This window comes from Octopus bimaculoides, chromosome 20 (genome assembly GCF_046866305.1).
Source record: "Octopus bimaculoides isolate indiv1 chromosome 20, ASM4686630v1, whole genome shotgun sequence".
NCBI lineage: Eukaryota > Metazoa > Mollusca > Cephalopoda > Octopoda > Octopodidae > Octopus > Octopus bimaculoides.
The window spans coordinates 19,995,170-20,015,169 of NC_142947.1; the positions used below are offsets into that span (position 1 = coordinate 19,995,170).

General features: G+C 36.0%; 1 long non-coding RNA gene across 43 annotated transcripts in view; it reads left to right on the plus strand.

The window, feature by feature from the left end:
* The window catches only part of LOC106871257 (uncharacterized), a 434,384-nt gene that overhangs the window by 103,462 nt on the left and 310,922 nt on the right, over positions 1-20,000 (plus strand). The window lies entirely within an intron of this gene.

A 20,000-nucleotide genomic window follows, 5' to 3' on the forward strand; every position in this document is an offset into this window, starting at 1 on the left:
TATATATATATATATATATATATATATATATATATATATATATATATATATATATATATATATATATATACACACACATATATATATATATATATATATATATATATATATATATATATATATATATATCTGTCTGTCTGTCTCTATACTCACACACACACACACACATACATATACACACATGGCATAAGGAGTAGACATCCACCATGTATGTATATATGTATATATGTATGTATGTATGTGTGTATGTATCGAGGATACCTAGCCTAGTGCTTCGGGTATTGCACTCACGATCTAGAGATCGTGGTTTCAATTCGTGGACCGCATGGTACGTTGTGTTTTTGAGCAAAACAAACACTTATTCTCAAGTTCCTCTGCGATCATTGCGACACCTGACGTATGATACGATGCACCCTGCACCTGTTCAGACAGCATCAATTTTATGCAAGGAGTGACCTAATGTACAGCACGTACATTTGATCACTATAGGCAAATCATTTGTGCAGGTTGTCCAGTAAGATGTTTGCAGAACCTTCTTTCTCGGACTACAAGAGTCTACCATCATATATGTAAGTACATATCTATTATCTACACATGCATATGCATATACATACATACACACACACACACACACACACACACACACACACACACACACACACACACACACACACATATATATATATATATATATATATATAGGGTAAGGGTAAAGATCCCTTTCGGTCATGAATGATCATGGGATAGCAGCTAGAAATTTCCCCTCCAAGGCACAAGTCCAGGCAAGGTTGTTTATAGAAGACTAGCAGGCGCCCATGCATACCAGCCTCCCCCTCTCCACGCCACCGATGTTATCCAATGGAAAGGCAAAGGCTGATACAGCTTGGCACCGGTGATGCCATGACTTATTTCTACAGCTGAGTGAACTGGAGCAGCGTGAAAAAGAGTGTCTTGCTCAAGGACACAACACTGAGCCCAGTCCGAGGATAGAACACACTGCCTCATGATTGTGAGTCCAACGCTCTAACCACACACACACACACACACACACGCACGCACATATATATATGAATGTGTGTATATGCATACATACACTTAAACACATATGTATCTGTATATATATATATATATATATATATATATATATATATATGTATATTCATAATACATGATAGTCTGCAGAATTTGCTTTAATCGAGTAGTGTAATACTTTTCCAACATTTAGAGAGGAATTTTCTGAAAGCGCTGCCGCTGTTTATATTCTCGTCCCTAACAAGTTAATTGTGATTTCATGAAATGAATTTTTTTGTTTTCCAGAAATACAAAAAACTGCAAAGTTTTGCCGTGTTTGTGTGACTCTTGTAATATTCTAGAATTTTCCAATGGATGTCAAGTTTCATTACGCTATATTTCAATTTCCAAACACTGCTTTTCCGATATCTTATAGAATCGAGGTGAAGTTAAGTTGTAGTTATAGATTAAACACGAAAACTACAACCACAAGAAGTTCGACCAGGCCAAATGTGGAAGCGTAAACCGGCCTGCAAAAACAAATGTGCTATCCTGTAATCAGGTATTCTGTGCTGAGGCAGTTATGTGAGACCGAGAACATCTTTACGAAACAAAACCCAGATACCATGTTTAAAAATTGTGTCGAAATAGCGTAAGATTATATCGAATGTTACTTTCATGTTACTTTCTTTAGAATTATAGAGAAGAATGTCACTGAACTATCTATCTATTTTTGGAATTTAAAAAACTAGATTTGTATTAGTCAACTACATATGAAACGATGCAAGTCTAATGTTAATGGAACAAAAACATGAAATATATATACTCATATTCGGTACAAAATATTTATCTGAAGAAATACTAAACGGCAAAAGACAATTTAAATGTCAAATACCTGATTCTGAACAATGCTGGGATTTCAGAAAATTTCATTTAGGAAACTGGAAAAATAGGAGGCGACTGATTAAAACGATATCATCACGCTACCACGTCTTATAATAACGAAAAAGCATATGTCTCAAGTACACACACACACGCATACGCAGGCACAAGTGTATGTGCGTGTGTATCTTTGTGAAAGTGTGTATGTGTGTGCATGAGCGTGGGGTATACGTCTGTGCGTGTGTAGGAAAATGTGAAGCCATCTGATTGCACTTTAATCTTATAGACACAAAAAGTTCTTAACCATTATTCAGCATACTAAGATAATAAAATCGTATTTCGCGAAAGTTTTTTTTGTAACGAAATCTATCTGACATTTATATCATCTGTCATTTATTATTTTGAGTAAATTTTGACCGGCCAACTTACTTGGTAGCAAGGTTGTGAAGGAAAGTATTTTGATTTGACGATCATCTTTTAAATCGTAAGAAGGCCTTGCAGATTCTTATAGTCCCAGATATCATGACCCTTTGTAGCTTATGAATTAAGGAATTTAAGTTCTCTCCCCAAGTCCCCGAAATTCAGCCAAACTTTACTCCAGACAGGTTGGCATGTATCCTATTGCTCCAATGATAATAGGAATGAAGCTGAAATTGTATCTTGGGTACTGGTTTTGCAAACTCCTCATCAATGGCCCATAGACGCTCTCTTTCTCTCGTATTTCTGTAACTTCATCTGTGTCTCGGGGCGGTTGATTTCCACAACAAAACATATCTTTTCTTTGTGATCCCACACAACGATATCTGGCAGGCTGTATTTTAACTTGGTCACTGTCTTAATATTCAATTTCCGCCAGTATTTTTTTTTTTATCTATCGGTCTTAATATGATCAACTTCGTTTGTAGGTATTCTCATTTTGTTATCCTATTCCAGACCGTTTTGGCTGCCGTATCATGCCTGATAGGAAGATAATATGTGGAACACATTCTCTCACATTTGGTAATAATGTGGTTGATGTCTTGAGTCTTGGTTTGCACAGACTACATTTGTTATATGCCAACGTTTTCTGCCGTTTATGTTGCAGAAGTGAAGATCTTTTGATCTTGGATTGCATGGATGTAGCCTTCATAGTGGATGTCACAAACTTGACGGTACTCCATGCTAAGCTGTTGACATGAACAATCCGTAATATGTATGTATGTATGTATGTATGTATGTACGTACATATGACACCTTCATCAGATGACGAGTATGGCTACTTTTCAATGATGTAATCAATACGTTTTCAAAAAGTAGACTATTTATTCATAAAGATTCGGACATCACTGCCAGCCAGCTGTTTAGCTGTGTAACCAAAACTCAGATAATATAGTAGCATAGCTTGTAAGTTCCGAATAAAATAGGTCTGTGTGTGTGTGTGTGTGTGTATAAATGCACGTTTGCGTGTACATATATATGCATATCCATGATATATATATATATATATATATATATATATATATATATATATATATATATATATATATATATATATATATATATATATATGTATGTGTGTGTGTGTGTGTGTGTGTGTGTGTGTGTGTGTATATGTATGTATATATATGTATGTATATATATATATATATGTATATATATACATATATATATATATATATATATATATATATATATATATATATATATATATATATATATATATATATATAGGGAAAATAAGACAAGGTAGAAAATGCTAAAATAATTTTATCCACCACAAATGACACTATTACAAGGGCCTTAAAATAATAAATATAATCAAAATAAGTAACAGGATGTCAAGTAGTAATGCAGTACGACCGTTTCAAGGGGCTCCATTTAATTGAATCATGTAATCATTTCATCAATTTAAATACAGCGCTATCTTCAGCTGCAAGAAATATGGATTTTCAACTGAATTGATATATTGATATAATTTTTCTTTAAATATTTTAACACAGCAAGAGGATGAAGGAATTTTATGTTGTCACTGTTGCAGCAAGAATAGTTAAGAGAAGAACAAACTAGAGTGGCATGAAACACAGTAGAGGTCATAGGGTTGCAATTCATTTTCAATTTATTTATCTTCTTATCATCAACAAAAGATTTAGGACTAGAAGACTGCGTATAAATATATATATATATAAATGTCACTTTTTAATTACTAATATGACATAATATGCCACATCTGGTTGTATATTGTTATTATTGTCCTCTTAGTTAAAAAATAAACAGGTAAATTGACATAATACAATGTCTGCAAGTTGATGAATTAGCACCTATTCCCCTCCATTTTCTTATTGCCATATATATATGTGTGTGTGTATGTGTGTGTATGTGTGTGTGTGTGTGTGTGTGTGTGTGTGTGTGTGTGTGTGTGTATTGATATTTGGTTAATGAGAGAAACACAAATACACAACGAACATTGTGGAAGTGAAGGGGCTTTACTAGTAAGCTACCAGATATATACCACGGTGGTGCACCAGCATGACCGCAGCCACTTGGCTAAAACACATAAATAAAATACGTTTTATTATTACCTAATACACAAACACACACACACACATATATATATATATGTGGTGTCTTACTTTTTTAAAACTCTTTTACTTGTTACAGTCATTTGACTGCGGCCATGCTAGAGTACCACCTTTAGTCGAACGAATCGACCCCAGGACATATTCTTTGCAAGCCTAGTACATATTCTATCAGGTTCTTTTGCCGAACCACTAAGTTATGGGGGCCGTAAAAACACCAACATCGGTTGTAAAGCGATGGTGGGGGGATAAGCACAGTTCCCGTTCTCCAAATCCCCTAACAATCCCCAAGGTGCCACGCAGTGGGACTGAACCCGGAACCATGTGGTTGGGAAGTAAGCTTCTTACACCCCCTCCCATATATATATATATATATATATATATATATATATATATATATATATATATATATATATATATGCATATATATAAAAAGTTATTCATGTGAATAAATTTTTCTTACTTTCTGTGTGCCTACCCGTATGTCTCTCTTTGTAGCGCATACACATGCACGCACTAACATATAGTTTCATTGTCACACACACGCACGTACATACACGCGCGCGCATGCGCGTTCTTGCTTCATTTCCTAATGTTCTGTTATCACACACCCTAGCAAATTTCGGTCTCTCCCCCCTCTCTCTCTCTCTCTCTCTCTTACTCACTCACTCTTCCTCCCTCTGTTTGTTCTTCTCCCCCTCTCTCTCTTTCGCACTCCCCCCTCCCGCTTACTCTCCCTCTATGTTTCTTTTTATGATGTCTTCCCTTTAAATTTCTCTAATAAACGTTGCACGCAGACTCCTTTGCACACTCGCGCGCGCACCTTTTCCCTCTTTCTCTATCTCTGTTTGTGTATGCTTATGTACGTGTATGTATATGTATGCGTGTATGTGCGTGTGCTTGTGTATCCCCACCTCTCTCTCTCTCTCTCCCTCTTTCTCTCTATCTCTTTCTCTTTCTCTCTTTCTCTCTCTCTTTCTCTCTCTCTCTCTCTCCCTCTCTCTTTCTCTCTCTCTCTAATGCATACAACTTCATTCTGTTCCATTCATTCACTATTTGTTTCTCTCAGATAACGATTTTATACACACGCACATACATACTTCACTCACTCACATACACACACACACACACGCACACGCACACGCACACACACTCGCAAGCAACTGCACACACACATACAGGAACACGGCTAGACGGGGTAAGGTAGGTAGACGGTGTGAGTAAGATAATTAAGAAACTCCAAGCTCACCAGACACACATGATTGCATAACTGGGTTATGCGTAAGTGCGGCTGTATATGTGTGTGTGTGTGTGTGTGTCTGTGTGTGTGTCTGTGTCTGTGTCTGTGCGTCAGTGCATATCTCTGTCTGTGTGGATGTGAGTGCACGTGTTCATATATGCATCAGTGTGTGCATGTATGCATTGGTGTGTGTGTGTGTGTGTGTGTGCAGACGGGTGTGTTCGTGTCTAGACGGGGTATGTGAGTGTGTGTCGGATGACTGCTTTGTTTGTAGACGGGTGTATCTGTGTAATAAGGATGTGTGTTGTGTTTGTGTGTGTGTGTGTGTGTGTGTGTGTGTGTGTGTGTGTAAGTGTGTGTTAGTAATGTCTATGAGTGTGTGTTTGTGGTAACCTGTTTTGTGTGAGTGTGTAAGCTGCAATACCAAGATAGTGTGTATGCGTCTGTGTAATATACTATGTAGTGTGATGCAGTGTATGTCAATGTACTGTGTAAGAACGTGTGTGTATGTGTGTGTGTGTGTGTGTTTTTGTATTAATGTGTATACGGTTGTGTCTATAGTCACATCAGTATATGTGTGTGTGTATACGTATTTGTTACGTACAGTGTATATATATATGACTATCTCTATTGTTTGATTCTGTTTGTCTGAGAATCGTGTTTGTTCATCAGTGAATTTGCTGTTGGTGCTATTGTCATCGAGATCTAGTCGAGCTAACATACTCAAAGGTCTTCCAACAATGACCATCCCGTCGTGTGAGACATTTCCTCACCGTCTGCATTCTCGAACATGTCTTCCGTGCAGGTTGTTGTATGAGATATTCTTGCTGTTTCTAGCAAGACGAGTTACCAGGTAGCGGTTGCGTTGACCGGTGCGAATATGTGTGCAAGTGTGTGTGTATGCGCTATTATGTTTTGTGTGTGTGTGTGTGTGTGTGTGTGTGCGCGCGTGTGTGTGTGTATGTGTGTGTGTGTGCGTGCGTGTGTGTGTGTATGTGTGTGTGTGTGTGTACATTTACTTGGTATATGTAGGTGCCTATGCGTATGTATGGATGTCTGACTGCTGCCTGCTGAATGTGTATGCGTATCTGAATGTATGCATGTAACTATATATGTGTGTAAGTGTATGTATTTCTGTATGTTGTGTGTGTGTGTGTGTGTACTTTGCGTATTGTATGTTTGTCTATGTCTGTCTCATTTTGTCTCAATAAAGACAATGGACTAATGAACAAACCTTGACCCAGGGATGAAATTGTGATAGCAACAGATTCTTGATGCAGCTCAGGATCAAAGCCTTCACATCAGAAAATATCAATAACATAGAGTGAAGCAAAATAAGCTGAGTTATTACATAGTATGCAGAGCTAGGGCAAAAGCGAATAATTGCATTGTCTGTGGCTGCCCAGTTTTAGCTAAAAAAAAACAACCCAAAACAAAGATCTTATAAACAGGCACCCAGAAAGTCCTTAGAGGCTGACAGATCGACTATACCTTGGGGTTTACGAACCCATAATGACGAGTAGATCATAACATTCGGTAGACAGTTGTTGTGGAAGATTACTGGAAAAGATACATCTAACCGTCGTATTATTTTAAACTGAACAAATGGAGAAATTATCCAGATACCAGATCTAGAAATAGGTATAACCCGATTATAGGGTTAAAACGGAAATAATCACTATGACAATATCTGCAATGGAAACATGATATAATATATTATAATGTAACATAATATAATGTAATATATATATATATATATATATATATATATATATATATATATATAAAGAGTTTTATCCCTTTTTGAATTTATTTATCAAATATATACACGGAATATATTCAATGTTGAATTTTTATTCCTGTCTCCACATGGGTACCCCAAAAACAACCCGGAAGTATTCCCGCTTCTTTGATGAAGATATATACAAATAAACTTCATTCCCTTTACTCTGTCGGATACGTAGTGTGTTCGTTTTTGGTGAGGTGAGAATTCTGTTTATTTGTATATATTTTTGGGACAATACTGTGCTGATGAACGAAATCTAGATTCATTCTAGTAATCGCGAAATCGGTCGATACACAGTTAAGTTTATTTAAAAGAAAGTTGGTCGTCTTCTGTTGGTTGTTTTTCCTCGCATTGGGTACTAAATGTGGTTATTTTGAGAAGTCCACTGTGTGGCGTTATTATTTTTCTGTAATAATGCCCTTTATATAAATATAAACGAATAATTATATTCTTGGGAATAGAAATTTCCCTTATGAATTTTTTTACACACTGGCTTCTGGATATAATTCTTGTAAAAGAGTTTTATCCCTTTTTGAATTTATTTATCAAATATATATATATATATATATATATATATACATATATACCCACACACACATAATATAGGGATCAGCAAAAGTTGCTTCACCAACATACTGAAAATTTATAAATAGCAGTTAAAACTACTAATTCTAACTACAATTAAGTCTCAAACGGATAGCGATATTCATGTACACACACACACACACACACACACACACACACACACACACACACACACACACACACACACACACACATACATATATATATATCTTGCTAACAACTGTTCAAGAAGTCCAGACCAAGCAACAATTTATCAGTGGCTGAAAAGTTCAGGAGTGAAGGTTTCCTGTTGGCAGCACAAGATCAAACCTTGCTTATCAGAAATTACCAGGCTAACGTTCTACAAAACAGTACCGACCTTATATCCAGATTCTAAGATACATTTCACGAAACAGTAGACCATCTCGCTTCTAGATGTCCTGCTAACATCAAACGAATACAAAAATTAGCTACGATAGAGCAGGACAGTATTTACAGTGGAAAATATGTAAGCACTACAAAATCGGCACTCCTGCATACTGGTTTGAACATCAACTTGAGCCAGTCATTGAAGGTAAAGATGTCACTATCTTCTGGGATTTTCCAGTAACCACTAACAGAACGATCCGAGCTAATCTACCAAACATAATTATTAATATTGGGAAGACTAATAGATATAAGTGTTCCCACCGATAAAGATATAACTGTCAAGGAATTTGACGAACCTAGTAAATTTAAGGACTTAGAAATTGAAATACAAAAGATGTAGCATCTTAAAGCAAAAACTGTTCCTGTTATTGTAGGTGCACTATGTATGATAAAAAAAGGGATATCTGAAACATCCCAGGAGAACCATGTCTCAGAGAAATCCAAAAGATTGAGCTGAGAAAAAACCCTATCAATTTAAATGTTTGTGTTGTATTACATGGAGATACTTCGCTACTGCCCCTACTGTTTCTTTTCCCCAACCTTTCAGTTACACTGTAACATCTCTTATCTGCTACTTACCCTAGGGTGCTGGGTGTGTCTCGGTAAGCGATTGTAACAAACATGCAGATTAAAAGTAAACAACACCATCACATCCGACAATAATAATGATACTACTACTACTACTACTACTACTACTACTACTACTACTACTACTACTACTACTACTACTACTACCACCACCACCACCACCACCAATAATAATAATAATAATAATAATAATAATAATAATAATAATAATAATAATACTAATAATAATAATAATAATAATAATAATAATAATAATAATAATAATAATAATAATAATAATAAAAAGAAATAGACAGAGAAAAATCCCAGCAATGGCTGAGAAGCTCAGGACTCAAAGCAGAGACTGAAGGATTTTTAATTGCTGCACAAGACCAAAGCCTCCCCACCAGAAATTACCAAAAACACATAATGAAAAGAAATATAACAAGTAACTGTAGAGATCGACAAGAAACAATAAATCATATTATCTCTGGCTGCCCAGTCCTGGCTAAGAAGGAATATATTCACAGACACGACAGAGCTGGGACCTATATACACTGGAAGCTATGCCAACATTATGGAATAGCAACAGAAAAAAGATGGTATAAACACACGCCAGAAAAGGTCACAGAAAACGAGAAAGCAACCATACTCTGGGATATGCCAATACACACAGATAGAGAAATTAAGGCAAATAGACCAGATATAGTTGTCAAAGATCATGAAGAAAAAAAATGCTTTCTAATTGATGTATCAATACCAGCAGATGACAACGTTTCTCTAAAAGAAATGGAAAAACTTTCAAAATACAAAGACCTGGAAATAGAGATAACTCGAATGTGGAATCTAAAAACAGAAACAATTCCTATCATAGTAGGTGCCTTAGGTATAATAAAAAAATATTCAGACAAATACGTAACAAAAACACCAGGACTTACAAATATATATAACATACAGAAAATTGCAGTACTGGGTACTGCACACATTCTACGCAAAACACTTTCAATACAGTAAACATAAGAGCACCACAGCAAACCACAGCACATACCCAAAGCGCACAGAGCTGCGCTCGGTAGTGAAGTGAAAGCACGTTATAAAAATAAAACTACTGAATAATAATAATAATAATAATAATAATAATAATGCCTACCTACAAAGAACTACCAGGCCAACATATTAAAGAACGGCAGCTCCCCATTATGTCGTATATGACAACAACAAAATGAGACCATCGATCATGTTGTCTCCATGTGCAGTCTGCTTGCGCCTACAGAGTATCTCAACAGGCATGATAGAGCTGCACAATATATTCACTGGGTAATATGCAAAAACCTGGACTTGCCCCATGATAAAAACTGGTGGAAACACAAACCACCCCCAGTACTTGAAAATGATCACATTGCACTCCTCTGGAACTTCACCATTCAAACTGACAGAAAGATAGACGCAAATAGGCCAGACATCATACTGAAAGACTTCAGACAAAAATCATGCCTCCTCATTGATATGACTGTCCCAATCGATATAAACGTATCTGTCAAGACCTACCAAAAACTGAGCAAATATAAAGATCTTGAAATAGAAATTAGCAAAATGTGGAATCTGAAGACGAAAACAATACCTATTTTCATAGGTGCCCTGGGAATGACAGCGAAACGGGCTGATTACTACCTAGATCAGATTCCAGGAAACCCCAAAATGGCTGAAGTTCAAAAGATAGTGCTCATGGGAACTGCCCATATCCTACGTAAAATACTGTCTATGTGATCTCAAATTTTAAAGCAAACACATAATTTTCTTATGGTTTCTTAAACATTCACTTGAACAAAACTGTACAAATCCAAATATATGGTACCCTAGGCATAACACCTACATGAACTTCTAACTTGTTGTCTCTTGAGGTCTCCGGGTGAGACTTGGATCCAACTTGTACAAATGCAAAACAAAAGTCAAACATAAAATAATAATAATAATAATAATAATAATAATAATAATAATAATAATAATAATAATAATAATAAGAAGAAGAAGAAGAAGAAGAAGAATGGTGTATCATAGCAGCCGAAGATCAATACCTACCTACAAGGAACTACCAGGCCACATTGATCATGTTGTCTCCATGTGCAGTCTTCTTGCGCCTACAGAGTAACTCAACAGGCATAATAGAGCTGCACAGTATATTCACTGGGTAATTTGAAAAAACATGGAGCTGCCCCGTGATAAAAATTGGTGGGAACACAAACCACCTCCAGTGTTTGAAAATGATCACATCTCATTCCTCTGGAACTTCACTGTTCAAACTGACAGAAAGAGAGATGCAAATAGGCCAGACATTATATTGAAGGACTTCAGACAAAAATCATGCCTCCTCGTTGATATGACTGTCCCAATCGACATAAATGTATCTGTCAAGACCTACCAAAAACTGAGCAAGTATAAAGATCTTGAAACAGAAATTTGCAAAATGTGGAACCTCAAGACTAAAATACTTTTTGTCATAGGTGCTCTAGGAATGATAGCAAAATGGACTGATTTCTATGGGAACTGCCCATATCCCACGTGAAATACTGTCTATGTAATCTCAAATTTTAAAACAAAGTCATAATTCTTAAACAGTCTCTAGAACAATACAAAGAGCAAAACCAAATATTAAACACCAACATGAACTCCTTACTTGTGTCTAGATGTCTCTGGGTGAGATTTGGAGCCAACATGTACAAATGCAAAGCAAACGTGAAACGTATAATAATAATAATAATAATAATAATAATAATAATAATAATAATAATAATAATAACAACAACAACAACAACAACAACAACAATAATAATAATAATAATAATAATAATAATAATAATAATAATAATAATAATAATAATAATAATAATAATAATAATAATAATCCTTTCTACTAGAAGCAGAAGGCCTGCAATTTTTGGGAGAGGAGCTGGTCAATTATATCGACCTCAGTGCGTAACTGGTACTTAATACATCGACCCCGAAAGGATAAAAGGCGAAGTCGGCCTCGGAGGAATTTGCCATTCAGTATTTTATCCGATGCTTCTGATTTTGCCAATTCACCACTCTGAGGATAGCGATATGATGCTGCTGCTGTTGTTTCTAACGATGACAGGGTTGATGTCGATGATGACGATGATGAGGAAGAGGAGGATGACGATGATGATGATGATGATGACGACGACGACGTGGTAAACAACAACAACAACAACAACAACAACAACAACAATAATCCTGATTTATTTGCCACCAGGGCGAAGGGCGAGGTGGGATAATAGAATGATATACATAAAAATGGGGTTTACATATAATGAAATGATAAATAAATAAAAAATATATATATATAGGAAGTATGCACAACATACACAACGGGAGCGTACATAATATCAGTAAAAAGAAAGAAAGGACAAAGAAAGGGGGAATGGTTGTGATGTCCTCCTATTACAAGAGAACCTCTCGGTATAATCTTGTCCAAGATCTTCCTGCACACCAAAGACAAGCAGCCTCTCCAATTCCCTCTTCTCTGACTCACTGGTCTATATTTAGAGCCGGTATCATTAACTCTTGCTATTTTCGCAACTTTCCTCCACCTTTCAATAAATTCACTCGAAGTCAGGACCTTCCTCTCCAACCTCACTTCACTTTTCAAGTGAAACCTGAGCAAATCGATGAGGGCTCTACTAAAGAGAAATCTCTAAGTCTTATATGCCTTTCAAACTATTCCACCAGATAACCTTGCCACCAGGTAAAAGAAATCTCATTTACCTGCCCAATTAAAGGAAAGCGGCAGGGCTATCCTCACCAACGACTCAGCCAACAAACGTATCCGTCCCACACTTGACAGCAGCTATTCGACATAACTCAGCAATGCCCGGACACTGAACAAGTGCATGCGGAACGGTTTCGTCGCTCTGCGCGCACCTCGGACAAGTCCATCTGACAGCACATACGTACCTGTAGAGCTTATCTCGAACACTTAGTGCCCCCTGATAGCACTACCTTGCAATAATAATAATGATAATAATAATAATAATAATATTAATAATAATAATAATAATAATAATAATAATAATAATAGAAGAGAAAAGGGGAAGATAGGGAAGGGGAAGATGCAGGTAGAACTGCGTTATAAGACCTCGACAATAGCAGTGAACAAGTACTTATCTAGTTCAGAGGACTGGACGCCGTGACTGGTGTGCAAACTTGAAACAGCAAAAAATCACATTCTATTGTAAAGGAAGCTTGCAAATTAACCCTGAAATAGATGAAGGACCTGAAACCACTGCCACAAGACAAGGAAAATAGATCAAGCAGACTGCAAAAAAAAGAACGGTGGAGCCAGAAGCCTCTGCATGAACAGTATATACTTCGAAATTGAAATGCTGATGTAGATCAAGTGACAATCCATCAGTGGATGAGAAGTTCAGAACTCAAAGCAGAGACTGAAGGTTTCATATTGGCGATACAAGATCAAAGCTTGCTCACAAAGCACTACCATGCTAACGTTCTTCAAAATGGTTTTGACCATCTCGTCTCGGGATATCCTGTGCTGACACCAAACGAATACAAGAACCGCGAGGATAGGGCAGGGCAGTATTTACATTGGAAAATATGTAAACACTACAAAATCAGCACTCTTGTTTAGTGGTATGAACATCATCCTGAGCCAGTCGTTGAAGGTATCCTCTGGGATTTTCTTGTGAACACTGACAGGACGATCCATGCTAATCGACCAGACATAATTATTAAAGACAGGGAAGGAAATACTTGTACACTAATAGATGTAATTGTTCTCACTGATAAAAATATATGTAAGGAATTTGACAAATAAAGACCTGGAAATTGAAATACAAAAAAACGTGACATCTTAAAAAGAGAACTGTTCCTCTTATTGTAGGTGCCCTAAGTATGATAAGAAATGGATGTCAGAAACATCTAGATAAGATCCCAGGAGAACCATGTCTCAGAGATATCCAAAACGTTGTGCTGACAAGTACTGCCCACATCCATAGAAAAACCCTGTCCATTTAAATGTCTGTGTTGTATTACATGAAGATATTTCGCCACTTCCCCTCCCCAAGCTTTCAGTCATACTGTAACATCTCTTATCCTTCACTTGCCCCAGGACGCTGGGTGTGTCTCGGCAAGTGGCTGTAACACACATGCAGATTAAAAGTAATGATAATAATAATAATAATAATAATAATAATAATAATAATAATAATAATAATAATAATAATAATAATAAGATAGTGCTCATGGGAACTGCCCATATCCTACGTAAAATACTGTCTATGTAATCTCAAATTTTGAAACAAACACCTAATTTTCTAATGGTTTCTTAAACATTCACTAGAACAAAACTGTACAAATCCAAATATATGGTACCCTAGGCATAACACCTACATGAACTTCTAACTTGTTGTCTCTTGAGGTCTCTGGGGGAGACTTGGATCCAACTTGTACAAATGCAAAACAAAAGTCAAAGATAAGATAATAATAATAGTAATAATAATAATAATAATAATAATAATAATAATAATAATAATAATAGTGATGATGATGATGATGATGATGATGATGATGATTTCATTTAATGGCCACAAGGGCGAAGGATGAGGAGGACAATACAGAGACAGACATAAAGTGTGGGGGGGGGGTTACATATAATAATGAAATGATAAAAAATAACAATAACGGTAACAACAATAAAACCAGCAACGACAAAGACGACGATGATGATGATATATTGAAAGTTTTTTTTTAGAGTTTTTTAATGATTTTGGTAACACTGCGTGGATATCGCTTTTGTGGGTAATCATGATATAAATTTCCTGTATCATATTCTACGAGGCATGGTCCGTCTGTTCTCGGCATTCCGTTGTCATGTTTCGTTTGTGATGGATTATCTTATGAAAATGTTAAATGTTACCTACTCGAAACTTTAACTCAATATCCCCGGTCTATGTAGGTGTGTGTGTGTGTGTGTGCGCGCGCGTGGGCGCGTATGCATATACATACACATATGTATATATTGAAACATATGTATGCATATGGATAGGTATACGTGTGTGTATGTGTATATGCATACAGTAGATTTGTGTATTTGCCTGTATCTCTTTCTTCTATCTATCTATCTATCTATCTGTCTATCTATCTATCTATCTATCTATCTCTCTTTTACTCTTTTACTTGTTTCAGTCTTTTGACTGCGGCCATGCTGGAGCACCGCCTTTAGTCGAGCAAATCGACCCCAGGACTTATTCTTTGGAAGCCTAGTACTTATTCTATCGGTCTCTTTTGCCGAACCGCTAAGTTACGGGGACATAAACACACCAGCATCGGTTGTCAAGCGATGTTGGGGGGGGGGACAAACACAGACATACAAACACATACACACATACATATATACATATATACATATATATATATACGACAGGCTTCTTTCAGTTTCCGTCTACGAAATCCACTCACAAGGCTTTGGTCGGCCCGAGGCTATAGTAGAAGACACTTGCCCAAGATGCCACGCAGTGGGACTGAACCCGGGACCATGTGGTTGGTAAGCAAACTACTTACCACACAGCCACTCCTGCGCCTGTTTATATTTACAATTTACAAATATATAAATCTATCTGTCTGTTTATCAACAGGTATATGTGTGTGTATATATATATATATATATATATATATATATATATATATATATACGTATGTATGTGTATAGGTTCATATATGTACATATATGTTTGGAGATGTGCCTGTATATATGAATGCATATGTATAAAAGTGTGCGTATCCTTCTTATAATAAAAATAAGTGACGTGACATGATAGACTGTTCACATTGCATTCGTACACCATTCTTTATCTCTAAACAGAGTCCATGCATATAATCACGTACAAGCAGAACACGACTTTACATCTATGGATATCACATGTACCCATGGAGAGAAATGATCACGTAAGAGCATAATATGAAATAATACAAAACTATAGTTTTATAAATGTTTTAGTGGTAAATAGCACCTTTAACAAAAGTGGTAAGTGACCCCTTTAGTAGTAAATTTCCCCTGGGCTTATTGTTTGGCAGCCGTTGAAAATTATTGTTGCTATATGATGATATTGTTTGCATTTGTTTAAGATTATTATTGAAGCAGCAATATTTTCAGAAGCGGAATAATTTTCACATAACAATGAACAACAGAAACAATTGCAAAAGATCTGATGAAATCACACCCTAATAAAATAAAATTAAATTAAATTAAATAGAATTAAATAAAATTAAATGAAAAGTAATAATAAATATTCTTCGTTGCACTCTAAAATATTCCCTATGATAAACAAGCTGTCTCTTTTCCTCTACCTATTTAATGTCTGCCTGTTTGTCTTTCTCTCTATCTCTCTTCCTGTTTCTCTTTCGTTTAAACACACACACAAACACAAATATACATATAAACATACATATATTTGCGTATATGTGTGTGCGCGTATATAAATTTATATATATATATATATATAGTCGATGATAGTATTTTGTATGGAAAACTATTCTATTTCAATTTTTTCTGTTGATATAATTAATCTAAAAAATATTGTTTGAGACGCCGTTTCGAGTTTCGATAAAAAGTTGTTCGGTGAAAAGTTTTCGGTGAAAAATCGGTTCGATAGTTTCATTCGGTAAAAAGTCGTACCACAAATAGGATACACTTTTCCAATGAGTAGATAAGATTAGCCAAAGAAAAGCAAGACAACAACACCCTCTATATTTATTTATAATCTGAAAACAGCAAGTAAGGGACATAACTTTAATAATATCGGTTAGTCGAAACATTTGAAAAATGAAACTGATGCCGCTTGAAGTAAGTCTTTTGTTTGTTTGTTTGTTTGTTTGTTTGTTTGTTTGTTTGTTTGTTTGTTTGTTTGTTTGTTTGTTTGTTTGTTTGTATGTATGAGTGGAGGCGCAATGGCCCAGTGGTTAGGGCAGCGGACTCGCGGTCATAGGATCGCGGTTTCGATTCCCAGACCGGGCGTTATGAGTGTTTATTGAGCGAAAACACCTAAAAGCTCCACGAGGCTCCGGCAGGAGATGGTGGCGAACCCTGCTGTACACTTTTACTACAACTTTCTCTCACTCTTACTTCCTGTTTCTGTTGTGCCTGTAATTCAAAGGGTCAGCCTTGTCACACTGTGTCACGCTGAATATCCCCGAGAACTACGTTAAGGGTACACGTGTCTGTGGAGTGCTCAGCCACTTGCACGTTAATTTCACGAACAGGCTGTTCCGTTGATCGGATCAACTGGAACCGTTGACGTCGTAAGCGACGGAGTGCCAACAACAACAACATGTATGTATCTAAGAATGTATGTATGTACGTATATATGTATATATGTATATATGTATGGATTATGTAAGTATGCATGAATGTATGTATGTATAAACGTATGCAAATATGCATGAATGTATGCATGACACTTCCTTCCTAGATGGTTTTGGGCAGTGATTCGTGGCGCATTGTATGGCCACAATATGTCCACATCTCAACCATAAATGACTCTCTTTTATTCTTGTGCTGCAGCATTTGTTACCTTGTCTTTCCAGCTTAGTGAGCCCACTCAGCGGATGATCTCCATCTCAAAGACATATTTCATTTTCCCCATTGTTGTTAACATTGCCAAAGTTTCTACCTTGTAAAGACAATTACTATAATATAACCGTTCACCAGCCTCAGTTTCAAATGCAGTGTCAGATCTTTTTCGTAAATGATATTTTAACTTTATATATTCTTCGAATAACTTCTCCATAGTGATCTTACTGATTCATTATTTGTCCTAAACACTTGAAATTTTTTTTTACTTGCTCGAAATCTCTGTCTTTCAACCTTTTGTATTTGCTTCTTTTTAACTGTCTTTTTAACAGTTATATTTAGACTTTTCGTGTTACTTTGCTCTTTTACACCAACAATTTCTTGTTATTCCTCATTGATACCCGCCAATAATAACACTGTTATCTATTTGTTGAGAATCAAGAACACAAAGCCTTCCTATTTTGGACAGTGTATTATCAGCATGTCGTATATTGTTTGTATTCATGCTATTGTCTGCGGGGCCTTTGATCTCACTTGACTCGCTAAATATATAATCAGTATAGATGTTAAATAAATATGGTGATAACACATATCCCTGTCTTGCACCTCTTTTGATCTCTTCTGATTCTGACAATTCTTGGTCTATTCTTATGATTGCCTTTCAGTTCCAGTGTATGAACCAGATAATTCTGGTGTCCTTCCCTTCTTAGTCGACATTTTCTAAACAAGCGATGGGTTCTCAGTAGTTTACGCGGTTAAATGCTTTGGCCTAATCAATTAATGAAGCAAATAAATGTTTTTGTTCTTTCCTTTGCATTTGTGCTAGAATGTTGAAGCGGAATATGGCATCTCTTGTACCATTCTTGCCTCTAATTCCAACTTTTTCCTCACTGACTTCTGCATTTAGTTTGCTATACTATCCCATGCCATACGCATCTCCATTTATAAAAGAAGAAGAAGAAGAAGAAGAAGAAGAAGAAGAAGAAGAAGAAGAAGAAGAAGAAGAAGAAGAAGAAGAAGAAGAAGAAGAAGAAGAAGAAGAAGAAGAAACCATGGCAACGAATTCCAGTCAAAATCAAAATTCACTCAACCTATCACGGTAGCAGGCGAGGACAACTTGAACGACTGTCCGTACTGTAGAAAGACAATCAGATTTATATTTACAATACCGACGTCTATACATACAAGTCAACGGCTTAATTTCAATTCAGTTGCTGCGGAGCTGTGTTACTGATCAGGTTGCAGATAGTGCGACAAAAATGTTGACGCCATGTTTTAAACGATTAAGTTAACAGTTTCTGTGTGCTTTTGAATAGTATGTGTGTGTGTGTGTGTGTGTGTGTGTGTGTGTATAGACACATATATGTACGGATTAATGTGTGTGTGTGTTTATGTGTGTATGTTTATGTGTGTATGTGTAAAACAGTAAAAAATTGCACACAAGGACGCCAAAGGAACACACGAGATAAGCGGGAAAACACACACAAAACGTGGACACGATCATCACTCATTTGTCATCGACCAAAAATTATCACAATTTCGCGCCATTATAAACAAAATACACAAATACATTTGTTCAAAAACACAATGTCGTCAATACACACCTAAGTTTGCTGCATGTAGATTTGTGAAAACTTTTAAGTTTAGAAACATTTTTGTTGGTTATCTTCCGCTAGAATTTTAAAATCGATAATAGTGCTTGATTAACGTTTATTGGTTCACATTCGATGAAAAATGAAATATTGTGTAGGAACAGAATTTTCTTCTTGTTTTTGATTCGATATTTACGATGAATTTCAGTTTTCAAATGTTATCAGTTTGTTTTCTGATCACTGTTTTAAGTCCCCTTGGTTTCGTTAAGTAGATACATCAAACAAATTAAATAAATTAAAAAAGGATCTAGACAGATGAGAGATACCAAAGAGAGAAAGAAAGAGAAAAGAGAAATAGCAAATAATACAGGATTTTAGAATATGTCATAATTTTTTTTAATTCTGAAAATAATTTCAAGATTGCAATGCTTACAGTACTGATTTGTTCATTCCGTACAGTACCAGCTTATAACAAAGGTGACTGGAGCTATTTTTGAGTGGACTCTGTTGTCTGTCGGCACAAAGCCTAGCTGAAATATCGTCAGCAAACAGCATCCTTTTATATATATATATAAAACAAATAATAAATGAGTATATGCATATATACGTACAGGTATGTGCATACCTACGTCTACCTGTATATATAGTTGCATATCTGGGTACAGGACATTGCAAACAAAACGTAGACAAAAGACTAATAATAACCAGAGTACAGAAAACACACAGGCCACATAGAGAACATTTTCCTTCATCAGCTACCCCCATTCTAACA